The sequence below is a fragment of the Tenrec ecaudatus genome, chromosome 1 (genome assembly GCF_050624435.1).
Source record: "Tenrec ecaudatus isolate mTenEca1 chromosome 1, mTenEca1.hap1, whole genome shotgun sequence".
Classification (NCBI taxonomy): domain Eukaryota; kingdom Metazoa; phylum Chordata; class Mammalia; order Afrosoricida; family Tenrecidae; genus Tenrec; species Tenrec ecaudatus.
In genome coordinates this window covers 305591747-305610663 of record NC_134530.1, presented here as the reverse complement: position 1 = coordinate 305610663, position 18917 = coordinate 305591747, and the positions used below count along the sequence as shown (strand labels likewise).

The 18917-nt window shown below is 42.4% G+C and overlaps 1 non-coding gene across 1 annotated transcript; it reads left to right on the top strand.

The window, feature by feature from the left end:
• Positions 1–15031: 15031 nt before the first annotated feature.
• LOC142438022 (U1 spliceosomal RNA) lies at positions 15032–15193 on the top strand. Its single transcript, XR_012782501.1, has one exon. It is a non-coding gene; the product is annotated as a U1 spliceosomal RNA (small nuclear RNA).
• Positions 15194–18917: the final 3724 nt, after the last annotated feature.

Below are 18917 nucleotides of genomic sequence, written 5' to 3'. Positions count from 1 at the left end.
ACAGAGACAGCAACCCATATCAGCAGCTACTATAAGAAAACAAGAGAAACAAATATCAAAGGCTGAAGATGACCCAAACTTAGAGACGTACATAGAGAGAGAAGGCTTTGATCCACCACAGAAAGAAATCTTGAAAATGCTGCTTAGAGTCATACAGGATATGAAAGAATCAATACAAAAAAAGGATGAAAAATCCTAGAGATGCGAGGGTCTACATACCTAAGGGAAATAAAAGAGTATTTGCATGATGATGATACAGAAAAATATGAAGTAGGATGATGATGCAGAAAAGAAGAAAATGGTAAAAGACCTCACCAATGGCTTGGTATAAGCAGAGAACGGAATCAGAGACCTTGTAGATATCCAAGCAGGACACACCAACCATGAAAGACACTCAAACAAGATTGTTAAAGTAGCTGAAGAAACCCTGAGAACAATGAGTGACACTGTGAAGGAAAACAACATCCAAATAATTGGGATACCAGAACAAGACGTAAAGAAGAAACCAGCAACTAAGATATCAAGTGAATTCCTGCCAGAAAACTTCCCCAATATAATAAAGGAGGGTCTGAAAATCATCCAGGAATCAGAGAGGAAACCAATAAACTTGAATTCCAAGAAAAACACTCCATTGTATGTGCCCCCAATAAAATGATTTAAAAAAAAGAAGAAGAAGAACACACCAAGGCACACAGTAGTCAAATCTGAGGAAAAGGGACAATCATATGAGCAGTCATTTTGGACAGAAGAACAACATCCACAGAGTACAAACATGAGACCACTGCACAGTGTAACACTATCCAGAAGTCAACACACTGAAAGCAACACCCAAGACTTCTTTGACCCAATGGAGAAAAGAAGGCAAGAATGAATTCCTCCCCTCCATGTATAACACACAATTACAGAGGGCAGGAGGAAAATATCCATCACAAATGGTGCAAGATGAAAGTAAAGAATCCAGAGATGGATGTAATTACTCTGAATGTAAACAGTTTGAATGCACCCATTAGAAGACAAAGAATAGCAGACTGGATTAGGAAACACTCCATCAATCTGTTGTCTTCACAAGACACATCTCAAGGTCATAGACAAAATATGTTGAGGGTCAAAGGATGGTGAAAAATATATCAAAAGAACAGCAATCTAAAAAAAGCAGGAGTTGCAATTCTAATCTGACAAAATTGATCTCAAGGTGCAGGACATTACAAGAGATACGTATGACCACTAATAATGCTTCAGGAATCAGTAAGCTAAAAGCTAGTGAGCATAATACACATATCTGTGCCCAACTAGAGACCCGTGAAATTCATCAACCAAATCCTTCAAAAGATGTTAAAAGAAATTACAGAAACAATGATCATAGTAGGGGACTTCAATACACTGCTCTCCAAGAAAGAAAGATTAGCAGGAAAGAAGTTCAACAAGGAGGCTGCATAACTAAACTCTATAATCAGACAATCTGACTTGATAAAAGTTTAGCTCTCCACCCAGCTGCAAAACAGTATACATTCTTTTCAAGGGCACGGTACATATTTGAAAATAGACCACATGCTGGAACACAAGTGAAGCATGAATAAATTCAAACATAAGAGGTCACACAGACTTCCTTCTCTGACCATCACACCATAAAGCTGGAAATCAACAAAAGAAAGAATAAAGTAATAAAGGCAAAGACATTGAAGCTGAATAACTTACTTCTTAAAAAGGATTGAGTATTATTCCAATCAGAGACAAAATTAGGAAGTTCCTAGAAACTAATGAGAATGAAAATACAGCATACCAAAACCTCTGGTATACACCAAAAGCAGTTATTAGAGGATGCTTGATAGCAATAAATGCATATATGAAGAAGGAAGAGAGAACTATGGTCAATACCTTATCACAAAACCTTTAGCAATTGGAACAGAGCCAACAGAATAATCCCTCTAATAGCAAAAGAAAAGAAAATATAAAATCAGGGCAGAGAATAAATAGTGAGAAAACAAACAAAAAATGAAAAAATAAACTCATTAAAAGCCAGTTCTTCTGAAAGATTAACAGAATCCACAAACTGTTGGCAAACCTAACAAATGATAGGAAGGAGAAGACATCAATATCTAGTATGAGGGACCAAACAAAGAAAATTACCACAGACCCCAATAAAATTAAAAGACTAATTACACAGTACTACAAAGCATTGGAGGACATGTAAAAATACCTGGAAAAACAATCTCTCCCCAAATTATTTCAAATGGACATTAACAACATGAACAGATCCATAGCAAAAAAGAAATAGAAAAGGTTATCAAGGAATGCCCAACTGAAAAATGCCGCAGCCTAGGGGCATCACAGGAGGAATCTGCCAAGCATTCAGAGAAAAATTGACACCGATTCTACACAAACTCTTCCAGAATATAGAAGAGGTCACTAAACTCCCAAACACATTCTATGAAGCTATTTTGACACTGATTCCAAAGCAGGAAAAGAATCCCACAAGACTCAAGAACTACAGGCTGATTTTTAATGAATATAGATGGAACATTCCTCAACAAAATCTTGGCAAATAGACTACACAGGCATATCAAAAAATAATTCATCATGACCAAATGGGATTTATAACTGTGATGCAGGGATGCCTCAACATCCAAAAGCCATCAACATTATTCATCACCTTCATAAGAAAAAGTCCAAGAACCATATGATAATATCAATAGATGCAGAAAAGCACTTGACAACATCCAACACCCATTCCTAATTAAGACTTCTTAATTAAGTCTTAAGAGGATAGATTTATTTAAAAGAAGAAGTAGATAGAATTAGAATGAAATTACCTCAAATTAATAAAATTATAAATGAAAACCAACAGCCAAAGTTACAATCAATGGAAAAAAGATGAAAATATTTCCACTGAAAAAGGGGACCCAACAAGGATGCCCTTTGTCCCCACTCCTATTCATTATCTTGGAGGTTCTAGTTAATAATAAGACAATGGGAGGATATCAAAGTAAATGACTGGGCAAAGAAGTGAAATTATCACTATAGATTACATGATTTTTATATTGAGAACTCCAATGAAGCCACAATAGGATTATTGGATATGGTAACAGAATAGGGTAGAGTGGAAGGATATAAGATTAACAAGCAGAAATCAACTGGATTTTTATATACCAACAATGGGATTACAAAAAAGGAGACTCAAGAAGGTAGCATCTTTCACAATAGTTAAGCATACATTGAAATATCTAAGAATATTCTTAACCCAAACCAAAAACCTAAGATTTGTACAAAGAAAACTACAGAACATTATTAGAAGAAACCAAAGGGGACCTACACAAATGTAAGAATATCCCACACTCATGGATTGGAAGGCTCCATGGATGACAACCCTGCTTCAGGCACTATATAAATTCAATACAATCCCGATACAAAATCCAGCGCCATTTTTCAAAGATATTGAAAAACTGATGACCAACTTCACATGGAAAGGGAAGAAGCCCAGAACTGGCAAAGAACTCCTCAAGAAGAACAAAGTGGGTAGGCAAGTCCAACCTACTTTGACACTTATTACACAGTCACAGTTGTCAAAAAATCATGATAGATAATCAAACCAATGGATAAAACCCCCAAATCCAGAAATAAAAACAGCAGCATATAAACAACTGATATTTGAAAAAGTCTTGCAAAATTTCAAATAGGAAACAGATTCCAATTTCAACAAATGGTGCTGGAAAAAATAGATAGCGGCCTACAGAAGAATGAAAACAGACCCTTACTTCACTCCATGCACAAGATCAAATTTTAGGTAGAACGCAGACCTAGAAGTAAAACCCCAAACTATAAGGATCATCAATGAGAAAATTGGAACAAAGCTAAGGACCTTAGCATAGGGAATACATGGGCTATCAGACATAAAGTAGGATACACAACCAGAGGGAGATAAAATAGATGAGTAGGATCTACAAAAGATAAAACACTGTGGACATCAAAAGACTTCATCAGTAGAGTAGTAAGAGAGCGCAGTCTGGGAAAAGATATTTAGTAACAACCTAACAGACAAAGGGATTATTGCAAAAATCTACAGAATCTTGCAAGTTTACAATGAGAAAAAAAACAACAAAACAAATGAATAACCCATTGAGGAGGTGGGCAAAAACTTAAATAGAAGTTTGACAGAGGAAGAAGCCCACATGTCCAAAAAAACATATGAGAAAGTGTTTCCAATTATTAGCCATCTGGGAAATGCAAATTTTAAAAAACACCGAGATAACACCTACAAAGATAGCCCAATTAAAAAAGACAAAAAGCAACACATGCTGGAGCCGGTGTGGTAAGACAAGAACACTTGTTCACTGCTGATGATCTTGGAGATACATACAGTCACCGTGGATGTGATTTGGCATTACCTAAAACAGATGGAAATCGAGCTACCATATGACCCAGCAATTCCACTTGTGGGCATATACCCAGAAGAAATAAGAAACACACCACAACCAATATATGCTCTCCAATGTTTGTTGCAGCACAAATCGCAATTGCAAAAAAATTGGAAACAGCATAAATTTCTATCAATAGATGAATGGACAAAGAAACTCATACATACATACAATGGAATACTAAGCATCCCTAAAACACAATGATGAAAGTACCTCATCTCAAGGAAAGATTTGAATATTATGCTGAGTGAGGTTAGCCAAGCACAAAAGGTCAAGTACAATATGAGTCCACTGAAATAAGTTCAAACAGCAGAACATGCACAAAAGATAAGACCCACAACACAAAATCCCCAGGCTGAGGAGACAGATATTCTGTCAAGAGCCAGAAAAAGAGCCAATGATCCACATTTTATCCACACCAGATTCAGATAGCATTTGTGCTGAAAAGGCATCTCCAAATGCCTTTAAGACCCACAGTGCTGTGGGGGAAGAATAACAAAGGCAATAGAGTGTTGGGGCATTAACCCCACTAAGGAAGGGTCTCATTTATATTTCCACAGGAAAGGAAACTCAACAGTGTACCTCATTCTGGTATGCCAATTCTTGAGGGCAACGTTACTGTATGGAGCGGATTATACCCAGAGATGACTGCAGAGTCGTCTCACTTCGTGATTTGATGTTCTCTTGCTCTGAAGATACAATTCTGAAGAAGGCGATGGTCTAACCCACCCTCCGTGGGCCAAACTGTTTCTTGTGAAACAGACCAGTGATGTGCATCAAACCTCGAAGTCTCCTATGAATTCTGAGCATAGACTTCTGACCTGTGGGACAGTACTTAGCAAACCATCTGAACTGCATGTGGATTACTCACAAAGGGGCCACAGTGAAAGACTTAGGCAGAGCTGGAGGCGGGCAGTAGACTGCTCCATCCCTGATTGCTGAAATAGCAACAAGAGGCTTACCTTTTGGACATGGTTACCGAAGACTACAAGGATCTATGGGGGTTTGGTAAGCGGGGCCCTGGATAGGTAACCCTGAAGGAAATGGAGACCAAACTGTTGGTTTTTAACATGTCCTTTTACTTTATTTAAGCATAGAGATATCTGCTGTATGTCATTATTTTTGTTAGACTTGTAACTATTTGTATGGTGTTTTATTTATTTATTTGTGTATTTCTTTACTGGTGTTTATCTATTCAAGTAATCCAGGATAGGCAATTTGACAGAGATAGTGACTGGACCCATGGTTCCTGGGGGCCATACTAGAAGAGGAGAGGAGGGCAAGTGGAGTGGGGAGCCCATAATGACAGGTACAAGAGAACAGTAAGTGTTCTAAAACTGACAGTGAGGAGTAGGTAGCTTGACATATTTGAACAATTCAGTGGTGTTTGAGAGACATTATATGTTGAGAGGTATGACAGAGTTTCATCACTATTTTATAGGGATAAATAGTATTTGGCTCTTTGTATATACCAAAGTTCCCTTTTTTAAAAATTCCATTCTTCTACTGATGGGAATTTGGGCTATTCCCAGATTCTTGCTATTGTGAACAGTGCTGCTATGAACATAGGAGAGCATATATCTGTTTCTGATCTGTCTTTTACTTGGTATGGTGGGGGGTATATGAGGGATACCTCTTAAAACCCAGATTATTTTAAAGCTATGCATTTAAATATTTTTTTAACAATTTATTGGGGCTGATACAATTCTTTTCACAGTTCATACATATACATACATCAATTGTATAAAGCACATCTGTACAGTCTTTGCCCTAATCATTTTTTTTCTCTTTTCTTCTTTTACATTTTATTAGGGACTCAAACAACTCTTACCACAATCCATACATATACATACATCAATTGTATAAAGCACATCCAAACATTCCCTGCCCCAATCATTCTCAAGGCATTTGCTCTCCACTTAAGCCCCTTGCATCAGGTCCTCTTTTCCCCCCTCCCCCTTCCCTCCCCTTTCCCCCCTCCCTCATATGCCCTTGGTAATTTATACCTCGTTATTTTGTCATATCTTGCCCTATCCGGGGTCTCCCTTCCCCCCTTCTCTGCTGTCCCTCTCCCAGGGAAGAGGTCACATGTAGCTCCTTGTAATCAGTTCCCCCTTTCCAACCCACTCACCCTCCACTCTCCTAGCATCATCCCTCACGCCCTTGGTACTGAAGTTATCATCCACCCTGGATTCCCTGTACCTCCAACCCTCATATGTACCAGTGTACAGCCTCTGTCCTATCCAGCCCTGCAAGGTAGAATTCGGATCATGGTAGTTGGGGGGAGGAAGCATCCAGGATCTGGGGGAAAGCTGTGTTCTTCATCGATACTACCTCACACCCTAATTAACCCATCTCCTCTCCTAAGCCCCTCTATGAGGGGATCTCCATTGGCCGACACTTGGGCCTTGGGTCTCCACTCTGCACTTCCCCCTTCATTTAATGTAATATATATACACATACATATATACATATACACATATATACACATACATACACACACTTATATCTCTCTTTTTTTTGCATGATGCCTTATATCTGGTCCCTTGGGCACCTCGTGATCGCACTGGCCGGTGTGCTTCTTCCATGTGGGCTTATTTGCTTCTGAGCGAGATGGCCGCTTGTTCACCTTCAAGCCTTTAAGACCCCAGACACTATCTCTTTTAATAGCCGGGCACCATCAGCTTTCTTCACCACATTTGCTTGTGCACCCATTTGTCTTCAGCGATCCTATCATGGAGGTGTGCAGTCAATGATATGATTTTTTGTTCTTTGATGCCTGGTAACTGATCCCTTTGGGACCACTCGATCACACAGGCTGGTGTGTTCTTCCATGTGGACTTTGTTGCTTCTGAGCTAGATGGCCGCTTGTTTATCTTCAAGCCTTTAAGACCCCAGTCACTATCTCTTTTGATAGCCGGGCACCATCAGCTTTCTTCACCACATTTACTTGTTCACCCACTTTGGCTCCAGCCGTTGTGTCGGGAGAGTGAGTATCATAGAGTTCCATTTTAATAAAAGAAGGTATTCATGCATAGAGGGAGTGTGTGAGTAGAGGCCCAAGGTCCTTCCACCACCTTAATACTTGACCTATAAATATAGACACAAAGATCTATTTCCCCAACCTCCTATATATATTTGCATGTACATGTCTTTGTCTAGACCTCCATGAATGCCCTTTGACTCCTAGCTCTTTCCTCCATCTCCCTTGACCTTCCTCCTGCCCTACTACCATGCTTCATCGCCACCTGGGCTAGAGTATACCTCTTCTCTAAGCAACCTTACCCTTGATCATTTCCCACCAGGCCTGCCACTCCCCCTTCTCTACCATTTGGGGTTCCATGTTTTTCCCTTGTCCCTGGGTTTGTTAACACCACTTCCTTACCCCCCTACCCCCCCCCACCTCAAGTCCCCCCAGAACTGTCGGTCCCGTTGTTTTTCCTCCAGATCGTTCATCCAGCCTGTCCTATTCAGACAGACCTGTGGAGTCACTAACATGCACGAAAACTAGACAGAGGAACACAAAGCAACAGTATACAACCAGACAACAAAACAACCAAAACAAACCACTGAAAAAGAACAGAACAAAACAGTTCACAAGAGAAAAGCTTGTAGTTAGTTCAGGGATCGTTTGCTGGCCCTTAGGAGCGTTTTCCAGTCCAGTCTGTTGGGGCACCACGCCCTGGCCCCAAAGTCCACTTTCAGCATTCCCTGGGGACCTTGCCACTCCATTCCCTTGCTGTTCCGCTGCACTCCCCCAGTGATTTGCCTCGGTGTGGTGGGATCAGGTCAGGTGCAATTCCCACACTGTGTCTCCGGTGTTGTCCCCTGTATCGCCCTTAGTCACTGAGGGGCATCATGTCTCATAGTAGGGCTAGCCATGTTGTTCTCTCTGTGGACTGGCTGCTCTACTCAGGAACATCATCATCACGGCCTGGTGGGCCAGGCTGTGCTCCACTCTCTCCTCCTGCCCCTTCATCTGCTCCCATGTGCTCTGATCAAATATGTCCATCTCCCAGAGCTGCAGAGTCAATGTCGTCCTTTGGAACAAATTCTTTTCGGGGGAGGGGCAGGAATCCACTTAATTTATGGTGCTGGGGCCAGCCTCCCAGACCTCTCCACCGGTTCCCTCCTCCACGCCGGGATATTGCATTCACACCTTGCGACACTGGGTTGAAGTCTGGTCCCACTTTCCCTGTGGAGATATAAACCATACCCTCCCCTTGGGTGGATTAATGCCCCATTTCTGTCATGCTGATTGTACTTACCTCAGGGGACTCATGTTGTACCTGTCCCTTTGGGTCTGGCTTACCTCGCTTAACATAATTCCTTCCAGCTCTTCCCATGAAATAACGTGTTTCATGTGCTCATCGGTGCTTTTTAGTGCTGCATAATACTCCATTGTGTGTATGTGCCAAAGTTTGCTAATCCACTCGTCTATCGATGGAAACTTAGGCTGTTTCCAAGTCTTTGCTATTGTGAATTGTGCCGCAATAAACATTGGAGCGCATATGACTGGTCGTGTTTTATTTGCTGCTTCAACCGGGTATATGCCCAGTAGAGGGATGGCTGGGTCGTGAGGTAGATCAATTTCCATTTTCTTTAGGTATCGCCAGATTGCTTTCCACAGTGTCTGTACAAATCTGCACGACCACCAGCAGTGGAGGAGGGTTCCTATTTCACCACAGCCCCTCCAACACTTGTTGCTCTCTGATTTACTGATCTGGGCTAGCCTCAGGGGTGTTTGGTGGTATCTCATGGTTGTTTTGATTTGCATTTCTCTTATGGCAAGGGACTTCGAGCACTTTCTCATATATTTATTGGCCATATTGATCTCCTCTCTAGTGAAAGTTCTTCTCATTTCTTTTGCCCACTTCCTTAAGGGGTTAACTGTTTTCCTCTTTTTGCAGGTCATGATGGTGTTGTAGATTTTAGTAATGAGCCCTTTGTCTGACGTGTCATTACTAAAAATCTTCTCCCAGTCTGTGGGCTGCCTTGTCACCCTCTTGGCAAAGTCTTTCGAGGTGCACAGGTGTTTTATTCTTATTAGATCCCATTTGTCGATTTCCAGATCACCTGTGAGTGTCCCCTTCCCTGTTGCAGTGAGCCTATGTGCTCCCTGGGCCAGTGCTCTGAGATTAGTCCCGATTCCATCCTTAATGGTCCTGATAGTTTGGAGTTTGACTTCTAGATCTGTGATCCACCTTGAGTGTATTCTTGTGCATGGGGTGAGGTAGACGTCTTGTTTCAACTTTCTACATGTGGATATCCATTGTTTCCAGCACCACTTATTAAAGAGGGCATCTGCTTCCCATTTGACGTTTTTGGGACCCTTGTCGAAGATCAGTTGTCTATATGCTGATGATTTTACTCCTGGGCTTTCTATTCTTTTCCACTGGTCTGAGTGTCTATCATTGTGCCAGTACCATGCTGTTTTGACCACTGTAGCTGTGTAGTAGGCATTAAAATCATGTAGGGCGAGTCCTCCAATTGTGTCCTTCTTCTTGAGGAGTTCTCTGCTAATTCTGGGTTTCTTCCCTCTCCATATGAAGTTGGTGGTCAGTTTTTCCAATTCTTTGAAGAAGGTTGATGGTAATTGGATTGGTATAGCATTGAACTTGTAGAGTGCTTTAGGAAGAACTGTCATCTTTACTATGTTCAGCCTACCTAACCATGAGCAGGGGAGCTTCATCCATTTGTGAAGGTCACTTTTGGTTTCCTGTAATAGGGTTTTATAATTATGCTTATAAAGGTCTTTAGTATTTTTTGTTAAGTATATTCCTAGGTATTTCAGTTTGTTCTTGGTTACTCTGAAGGGTACTTCCCTCTTAATCGCCTCTTCCATGGCCCTGTCCGATGTGTATAGAAACCCTACCGACTTCTGTTTATTGATCTTGTATCCTGCTACTCTTCCGTATTCCTCTATTGCTGTAAGTATTCCAACTGTGGAGTTGGGGGTCTTCAATGTATAGGATCATGTCATCTGCAAATAACGATAGTTTCACCTCCTCCTCTCCCAACTGGATCCCTTTGATGTCCTTCCGCTGTCTTATGTTGTTAGCCAGAACCTCCAAAACGATATTGAATAGAAGAGGGGACAGGGGGCATCCTTGTCTTGTACCCTTTTTCAGTGGTATTGTTCTTGTCTTTTCTCCATTGACTATGATGTTGGCTGTTGGTCTTTCATAGATAGCTTGTATGAGCTTGAGGAACTTACCTTCCAATCCTATCTTCATGAGTGTTTTGATTAGGAATGGATGCTGGATGTTGTCAATGCTTTTTCTGCATCTATGGATATTATCATATGGTTTTTATCCTTTTTCTTCTCGATGTGGTGTATGATATTGATGGATTTTCGGATGTTTAACCATCCCTGCATCGCTGGGATGAATCCTACTTGGTCGTGGTGAATGATATGTTTGATGTTCCTTTGTATTCTATTGGCCAATATTTTGTTAAGGATTTTTGCATCTATGTTCATTAGAGATATTGGTCTATAATTCTCTACACCTGTGGGGTCTTTTCCCTGTTTGGGTATCAAAGTAATGCTGGCTTCGTAAAATGAGTTTGGGAGTTTGCCGTTCTTTTCTATGTTATGGAATACTTTGTGGAGGATCGGTGTCAGCTCTTCCCTGAATGTTTGGTAAAATTCTGCTGTGTAGCCATCTGGCCCTGGGGCCTTTTTCCTTGGTAGGTTTTTGATGACACTCTCTATTTCTTCCTTCGCTATGGGTTTGTTGAGGTTCTTGATCTCTGTCTCAGATAATCTAGGGATAGATTGTTTTTCTAAATATTTATCCATGTCTTCCAGGTTTCTGAATTCATTAGAATACAAACCTTCATAGTACTTTGTGATTATCCTTTTTATCTCATTGGGGTCTGTTGTTATTGCCCCCGATTCATCCCTCATCCTGGCTATTGATGATTGTTCCTTTCTATCTTTGGTAAGCTTTGCCAGGGGAGTGTCAATTTTATTAATTCGTTCATAAAACCAGCTTCTAGTTGCGTTAATCCTTTGCATTGTTCTTTTGTCTTCCCACTGGTTTAACTCCGCCCTGATTTTTATTATTTCTTTTCTCTTGCTATTGGAGGGGTAGTTCTGTTGACTCTGTTCTAGTTGTTGGAGGTTTTGTGTTAACATATCTGTCATACGCTTTTCTTCTTTTTTCATGTATGCATTCAGTGATATCAAGCTACCTCTGATAACTGCCTTTGCAGTGTCCCATAAGTTTTGATATGTTGTATGCTCGTTCTCATTAGTTTCTAGAAATTTCCTGATATCCTCTCTGATCTGGACCTTAACCCATTCATGTCGCAGGAGATCGTTGTTTATTCTCCAATTGGTGGCCCTTGCTTTTCTGGGTGCCCTCCTATTAATCTCCAGCTTTATGGCATGGTGGTCTGAGAAAGACGTCTGGATAATATCTATGTGTTTGAATTTACTCAGGCTGGCTTTGTGCCCCAGCATGTGATCTATTCTTGAGAAAGATCCGTGTGGATTGGAGAAGAATGTGAAACCTTTTGCTTTTGGATGAAAGGCTCTATAGATGTCTATCAGGCCCTGTTGCCTAATTACATTGTTTAGCTCTCTGGCCTCTTTGCTGAGCTTCTTTCCCTGTGACCTGTCTTTCTCTGATAGTGGAGTGTTGAAGTCCCCCACTTTTATTGTTGTTTCCGTGATTTCTTCTGTCATTTTTTTAATAGTTTGTTTGACGAAATTTGCCGCACCATTATTAGGTGCGTAAATATTCAGTATGCTTATTGCTTCCTGGTTTACTGAGCCTTTGAGCATTATGTAATGTCCCTCTTTGTCTCTTTTTATGTTTTGGATCTTGAGATCCATTTTGTCGGAGATTAAGATAGCCACTCCTGCCTTCTTGGAGTTACCATTTGCTTGGTAAACTTTCTGCCAGCCCTTTATTCTCAGCATATGCTTGTCTGATTGCTTAAGGTGTGTCTCTTGCAGGCAGCAGATTGATGGGTTATGTTTTCTAATCCAATCCTCCAGCCTCTTTCTTTTAACATATGAATTGAGCCCATTTGTATTCAAAGTGATTATTACAATCTCTGGCTTCATGGTTGCCATATTCTGTTTTGTGTTTTGGGTCTTTGCCTATCTTCCTTCATATCAGTGTACTGCGTTTGAGTGGAGGGTTTCTATCCTGTCCTCTTTTCCATCTGAGACTGTGTTGTCCTGGTACGTGTTGCTGGCATGTTGGCTTCTAGATGGAGATGGGCTATATGGTGGTCTCCTGGTGGTTCTAGTTGGAGCTTGATCTTCTGGCCATAGTGAGTCAGCCAGTATCTTCTGCAGGGTCGGGTGACTTGCAGTATATTTTTTGAGTTCTTCCTTGTCCTGGAAGACCCTTATCTTACCCTCTATCTTAATGGATAACTTGGCAGGGTATAGGATTCTGGGGGAGGCATTTTCATCTTTCAGTTTTTGGAAGATGTTGCTGCATTCTCTCCTCCTCTTCATGGTTTCTGCTGATAAGTCTGAGCATAATCTTACCTGCGCTCCTTTGTATGTGACTGTCTTCCTTTCTCTTGATGCTCGTAGAATTTTCTCTTTTTCCTCTAAGTTGGATAATTTTACAATTATATGCCTTGGCGTGTTCTTCTTGGTGTTTAGCTTAGCCGGCATCCTCTCTGCTTCCTGTATGAGAGTCGGATTCTCCTTTGTTAGGTTGGGGAAATTTTCTTCCAGGAATTCCTTTGCTATCTTGGCGGTCGATTTGTGTGTTATGTTGTGTTCCGGTAGACCGATTATTCGAATATTATTCCTCTTCATAGCATCTGTCATTGATCTCAGGCTGTCTTCTGTTTCTTTAATTTTCCTATCTGATTGTTTTTCTCGCTTGCTTCGTTTGGTTTGAGCGTCCTCGAGTTCACTGATACGGTTCTCAGCCTCCTCAAGCCTAGATAGAGCTTCTGTGACCTTTTGTGTGGCCTCTGCTACCTCCTCTGTTAGTTTCTGCAGTTCCTTTTGGTGGATAGTATTCATCCCCTCTATTGTGGACTTCATCCCCTCTATTGTGCATTTCATCCCTTCTATCGTTGCATCCTTATTTTGGTTTGCTTCTCTTAGCTCCTGTATTACTGCAAGCAGAGTTCTGAAGATTTCCTTTTGTGGCTGATCTATATCTGTTTCTTCTATGAGTGACGTTAGGTCTGTTAAAGTGCCTCGTTTCTCTGATTTTTTTGTTGGGAGTGATGTGGTCTGTTGATTTTTCCTTGATCCTTTAATAGGCCCCATGCTTCTGGGAGACAGGAGTAACCTTATTGTGTGGAGGCTCAGGCCACTGTGCCGTCTCCTGGGGTGGCTGGGGCGGGCTGCGGCAGGCTTAGGGCTGGCACTGGGGACCCAACAGGGCCCCAGGTGGTGAGAGCTGGCTGGAGCTCACTGACGGCTCCTCAGGGACTGCAAAGCCGAGACCCAGGCTCCACTGCAGGTGGAATGTTTGATCTGCCCGGGCTGTGAGGGGGCGCGGGGAGGCCTCTTGGATAGCTGTGCAGGCAGCTGCGGGACACTGCAGGGAACAATGGTGTTCGCTCTCCGCCCTTTTGGCGCAAAACCGCAGGGGGTAATGGCGCCGGCAAAGGAGGCTTGGCGCAAAACCGCAGGGGGCAATGGCGCCCTTTCTCCGCTCAGGCTCAGAGTCGCGGCCGCCGGGGTCCCCGCAGCACCCTGGGGAGGGCACCTACTCTTGTGCCTTGCGCAGGGAGGGGCCCTTGGTGGGCAGACTCAGCAGCGCGGGGCGCGGCGCTCTGCGGAAGCTCAGGGTCCGGGACAGGCGCGGGTTGGGCTATGGCTCCTGTTGGCGGGTAGTGCTCAGCGCAGGGTCCCCGCCAGGAGTGGAGCTGGCGCTAGGCTGCCAGGGGCTGGCGGGGGCGGGCGGGGGTGGGAGGCCAGCGCACGGAGGGCAGGTGGAGAGGTCCGCGGCAGCGGTGCGGGTGGATGGTCCCCCGTGGGGGTCGCCAGACAACCCGCGGGTCCGCTCCCTTGAGCTTGGATGAATGGAGGGAGGGACGTGGGCCCTAGGGCAGATCGCTGCCCTGCGGTGAGAGGGGAACTGCGGGAGAGGAAAGCTTCTCTCCCAGTGGGGATCCGCGAGTGGGGAGTGGGGAGTGGGCCGCTGGAGTAGGCAGGGCAGGCAAGCGGCTCTGGGCTGGCGTCCGGTTTGGGGATGGAGCCTAAGCCGGTCGCCAGTGAGCTCACGGCAGCTTAGTGGCCAGAGATGTCCCACTAGTCCGGTCCTCTTTCACCTAGACCCCTGCTCAGGACAAATACGTGGGGTAGGACTGGGGTGCTGTCCCAGGGGGATATTTCACTCACCAGACTCTTACTATTCAGCTACCTGGTCGCCAATCCCGCTTTGTTTGGAGGAGCTCTAAGAGTATGCGGGTGTCCCTGTCAGCCATCTTCCCCAGCCTGGATTGCATTTAAATATTTTTACAAAACAACCTTATCCACTTCAAAGTACTCTTCATTACACTTAATACATTTGTCAACTCTGCAATTCCATTTTTGGACATTTTAAAACTCATCTGTTTGGATGACTGACAGCACCTTCTTTGCTTTTTGGTCACATCTTCTACATCATTAAATCCCTATCCTTACACTTACCTGGCAGGGGAGATACCATGATCACAAAGGTGGTTTTCTCAGGACAAGTCTTAACCGTTGCACTCCGGATGCGCTGACCCCTGCGATTTCACCAAACGTAGGAAACTCTACTGCATAATTTGTGGTAGTGGTGGACTACATTTGCGCTCAGTACTGTTTTGTTTTTTAAGAAAAAAACTCCCTGTCCTTTCATGTCCCTCTTCATTTTCAGAAACAAAAACAAGTTGCACGAAGCAAAGTCAGGTGAGTAAAGTTGTAAGGCAAGAGAGGCTTGCTGTTTTTTGCCCAAAACTGGCACACTGAGACTGCCTGAGCAGGTAGATTGTTGTGGTGGCAAAACCAGTCCCCAATCTGCTACAAGTCAGGCTTTTTTGCCACACATTATTACGCAATCTTTTCAGAATCTTTAAATAGAAAGTTAGATTAACAGTCTGACCTGGTGGAATGAACTCTAAATACACTATGAGTCAACATTTTAATCTCTTCAGGAAGTTGACAGACATCCAGAATGAGGTTTGATATCAATTGACATTTTACCTTTGTGAAATAAGAAAACCATTCGTACACTTGAGTTTTTCCCATAACGCTGTCCTTGTAAACTGTGTTCAAAATCACAACTGTTTCTGTGGCATTTTTCCCAAGCGGGAAACACAATTTCACAGCTGCATGCCATTCTCTTAAATTAGTCATCACAAAAAACTAGGTTCAAGCAAAACTGCTTTTACCAAAAATTCACTGTGACCAGAGAGCCTTTGCAGGTGATGTCTCTGGGTGCACTAACTCAGAGTGAGTTGCTCAATGCTTGCCTAGTGGGAAATGCATACTATGAAAGCTCCTCCCAACGGACCTTTTTTTCTCTGTTTTCTTTTGAGAACACGCCCCCATATGGCCAGCACTGGTATTGCTGGGTCATGTATTTCTATTGAAAGTTGTTTTAGAAGTCAAACCATATTGCTGTCCATAGTGTTTGTATGTATTTATCAGCCCACCAGCAGTGTTTGAGAGTTTCCATCTCTCCACATCCTCTCCAGCATTTGTTGTTCTGTTTTTTTGTTTTAAAATTAGGCTATAGTTGTGGGTGTGAGATGTCTATTCACCATTGTTTTGATTTGCATTTCCCAGATGTCTAGTGAATGAGCATTTCTTCATGTGCTTCTTAGCCATTCCAGTATTGTCTTTTCTGAATTTTCTATTCATGTACTTTTTTTCCCCTTGTGGTGTTGCAGAATTCAGAAGATTTTAGTAATTATTCTTTTTCAGTTATGTCATTGCTAAATAACTTTTCCCATTTTATTCTTTTCATGAAATCTTTTGATGTATACAAGTGTTTTCATTTAATAAATTACAGCCTTCGATTTAGTCTTTCCCAATATGTGCTTCCTTTTTTATATCTGGTAGTTCATGTATGCCCTTCACTAAGGCCCTTAGTTTTGTACTAATTTTCTCATGAAGGTGAGGTCTATCCTGACATGTGGATGGGTCCTAAGAGGTGCTTGTGTAATTGAAGAGAAGCACCTAAGAGACAGGCAACGTGTGAGGTGCTCACCTCTGCCATGGCTTCAGGAACTAGGTCTGAGCAGAGAGAGAGATTCTATTCTCAACCTCATCTTACAAACTCTTGCTGCAGGCAAGCCCCACTGATTACAGGTAACCACATACATAACAAAGTGGGCTGTACCCTAACCCAGAGGTCCCTGAGTTTATTGGAGAAGTAACCTAAAATGGTGCTGGGGGGAATTTAAGGGAGAATGACTGTCCTCTGAGCAGGGAGAGCAATGGCAACATATCTGCTCCTATTGATGAAGCTGCTGGCGAGATAGCAAGCAGCTTGTAAGACGTAACTTTAAGATAGCATTATTATGGGAGGATAAAGTGGGGAACAATGATTGATTATGAGAATGTGATTGGGACTCGTCTCTAATACACATTTGAAGGCCTTCCTCCATCCAGAATCCTGGCCTCCCAGGCGTCTTAAAATAATGAGGATAATGAATTCATCCACATACACTCTCCTCCCAGTCCTCTGTTTCCCACATTGATGATCTTGATAGCTTTGGGTTTTACTTTTAGGTTTCGGATACAACTTGAGTTCATTTTCTTGCAAGGGTGGAGGTATGAGTCCTGCTTCATTCTTCTACAGGTGGGCATCCAGTTTTTCAAGCACCATTTGTTGAAGAGGACATTTCCTTCCCATTTTATGTTTCTTGCTCGTTTGTTAAAAACCAGTTTGCTGTAGGCAGATGATTATTTTTATGGTTTTTTTGTCCTTTTCCATTGGTCTATGTATCTATCATTATATGATTACCATGCTCTTTTGACAACTGTGGCTGTGTAGTAGGTTTTGAGGTCAGGTGTGCAAGACCATGTACTTTGTTTTTCTTTTTGAGAAGTTTTTTCTTATCATGAGTCTCTTCCCTGTCTATATGAAGTTGGTAGATAGGATTTCCATTTCTTAAAGAATGATGTTGGAATTTGGATCAGGATTATGTTGAATTTGTAGATTGCTTTTAGTAGTATTGACATTTTTTCAATATTAAATCTTCCTATCCATGAACACGGGATATTGTTCCATTTCTGTAGGTTTCTTTTGTTTTTGTAATAAAATTCTGTAGTTTCTTTGTATAAGTCTTTTATTTTGCTTAGATTTATTCCTAGGTATTCCAATTTTTGTGTAGCTATTGCGAATGGTATTCATTTTGTGCTACCCCACCCCATAACTGGACAAAGTCACACATGTAGAAAATGAAGTTCATGCTATCCCAGAGGAGGAACTGAGGGATGGATAGTCGTTACATTTCTTTGGGGTAGCTCTGAGGTAAGGGGCAGCCAACCTTCCCATTCCAGAGAGATGTGGCCACAAGGGAAAGGAGGAGAGGGAATCCACCTTGCTTTGGTCACAGAACTGGGAACGGCCCAGCACTGGGCCAGGACAGATGAAGGGAGGATTAGGAACCCCAGCATCTCCCTGCCTACGGAGGCCAGGGATCACTCCATCAGTCCTACTCCAATGCATTGGTCCAGACCTATACTCAGGGGCTGGTGCAAAGGGAAGGCAGCAAAGCAGGAGAGGAGACTTTGAGATGTAATAGCTAGGGCACTGGGCCTGGAGGGGATTGGGGAGGGGAATGTGGCCAGCTGCCACTGGGTAGCTAGCAGCTGGTCTCATAATGCTGCTGAGGCCAATGTATCGCACTTGTTGGATGACATCATGGTCTCTTTAGTTCAGCCTTGCTTCAAATACCTTTAAGTATTTGCCTCACTTATTAAAAATCATTTCTCTGGTTTACTTTTCCTTTTTACAATCTTCTCTTCTGCTTCTCTTGTTTCCTTTAGTTTCCTCTCTTACTTTTTCAATACGATCTTCTTTCTCCTCTCCCTTGTTTCTTTTTTATTTTATTTCTCTTTTCTTCATTTTTAATGAAGTTTTATTGTGAATTGGGTGTGTATGGGGATGCTTATATTTCAGATCATCAACTCCTCATTTAATGACTCAAACCACTTAACAACTCCCACTCCCACATTCTATCCCACCTGCCCTCCCTGATTTCGCATGTCTCTCTTTTGGATTTCCACCTGTCCTTTCACCCAGGTCAAAAACTGTCAGCCTCCTACTCTGCTGCTTTATCTTCCCATTCTTTGGAATCTCCAAAGCCTGTTCTTTATGGTATGTAAGACTTTGTCTTAATCCTTATCTTTGCATTAGTGTTGCTGTACAATATTTGTGCATTTGTGATTGACTAACTCATTCAGCATAATGTTCTCTAAATCCATCCAGCTCATGAGGTGCTTTGTGGTTCATCATTGTTTTTAAGAGATTCATAATATTTATTAGGTCTATGTACTAAAGTTCCTTTGTCCATTCCTATATTTATGAGCAT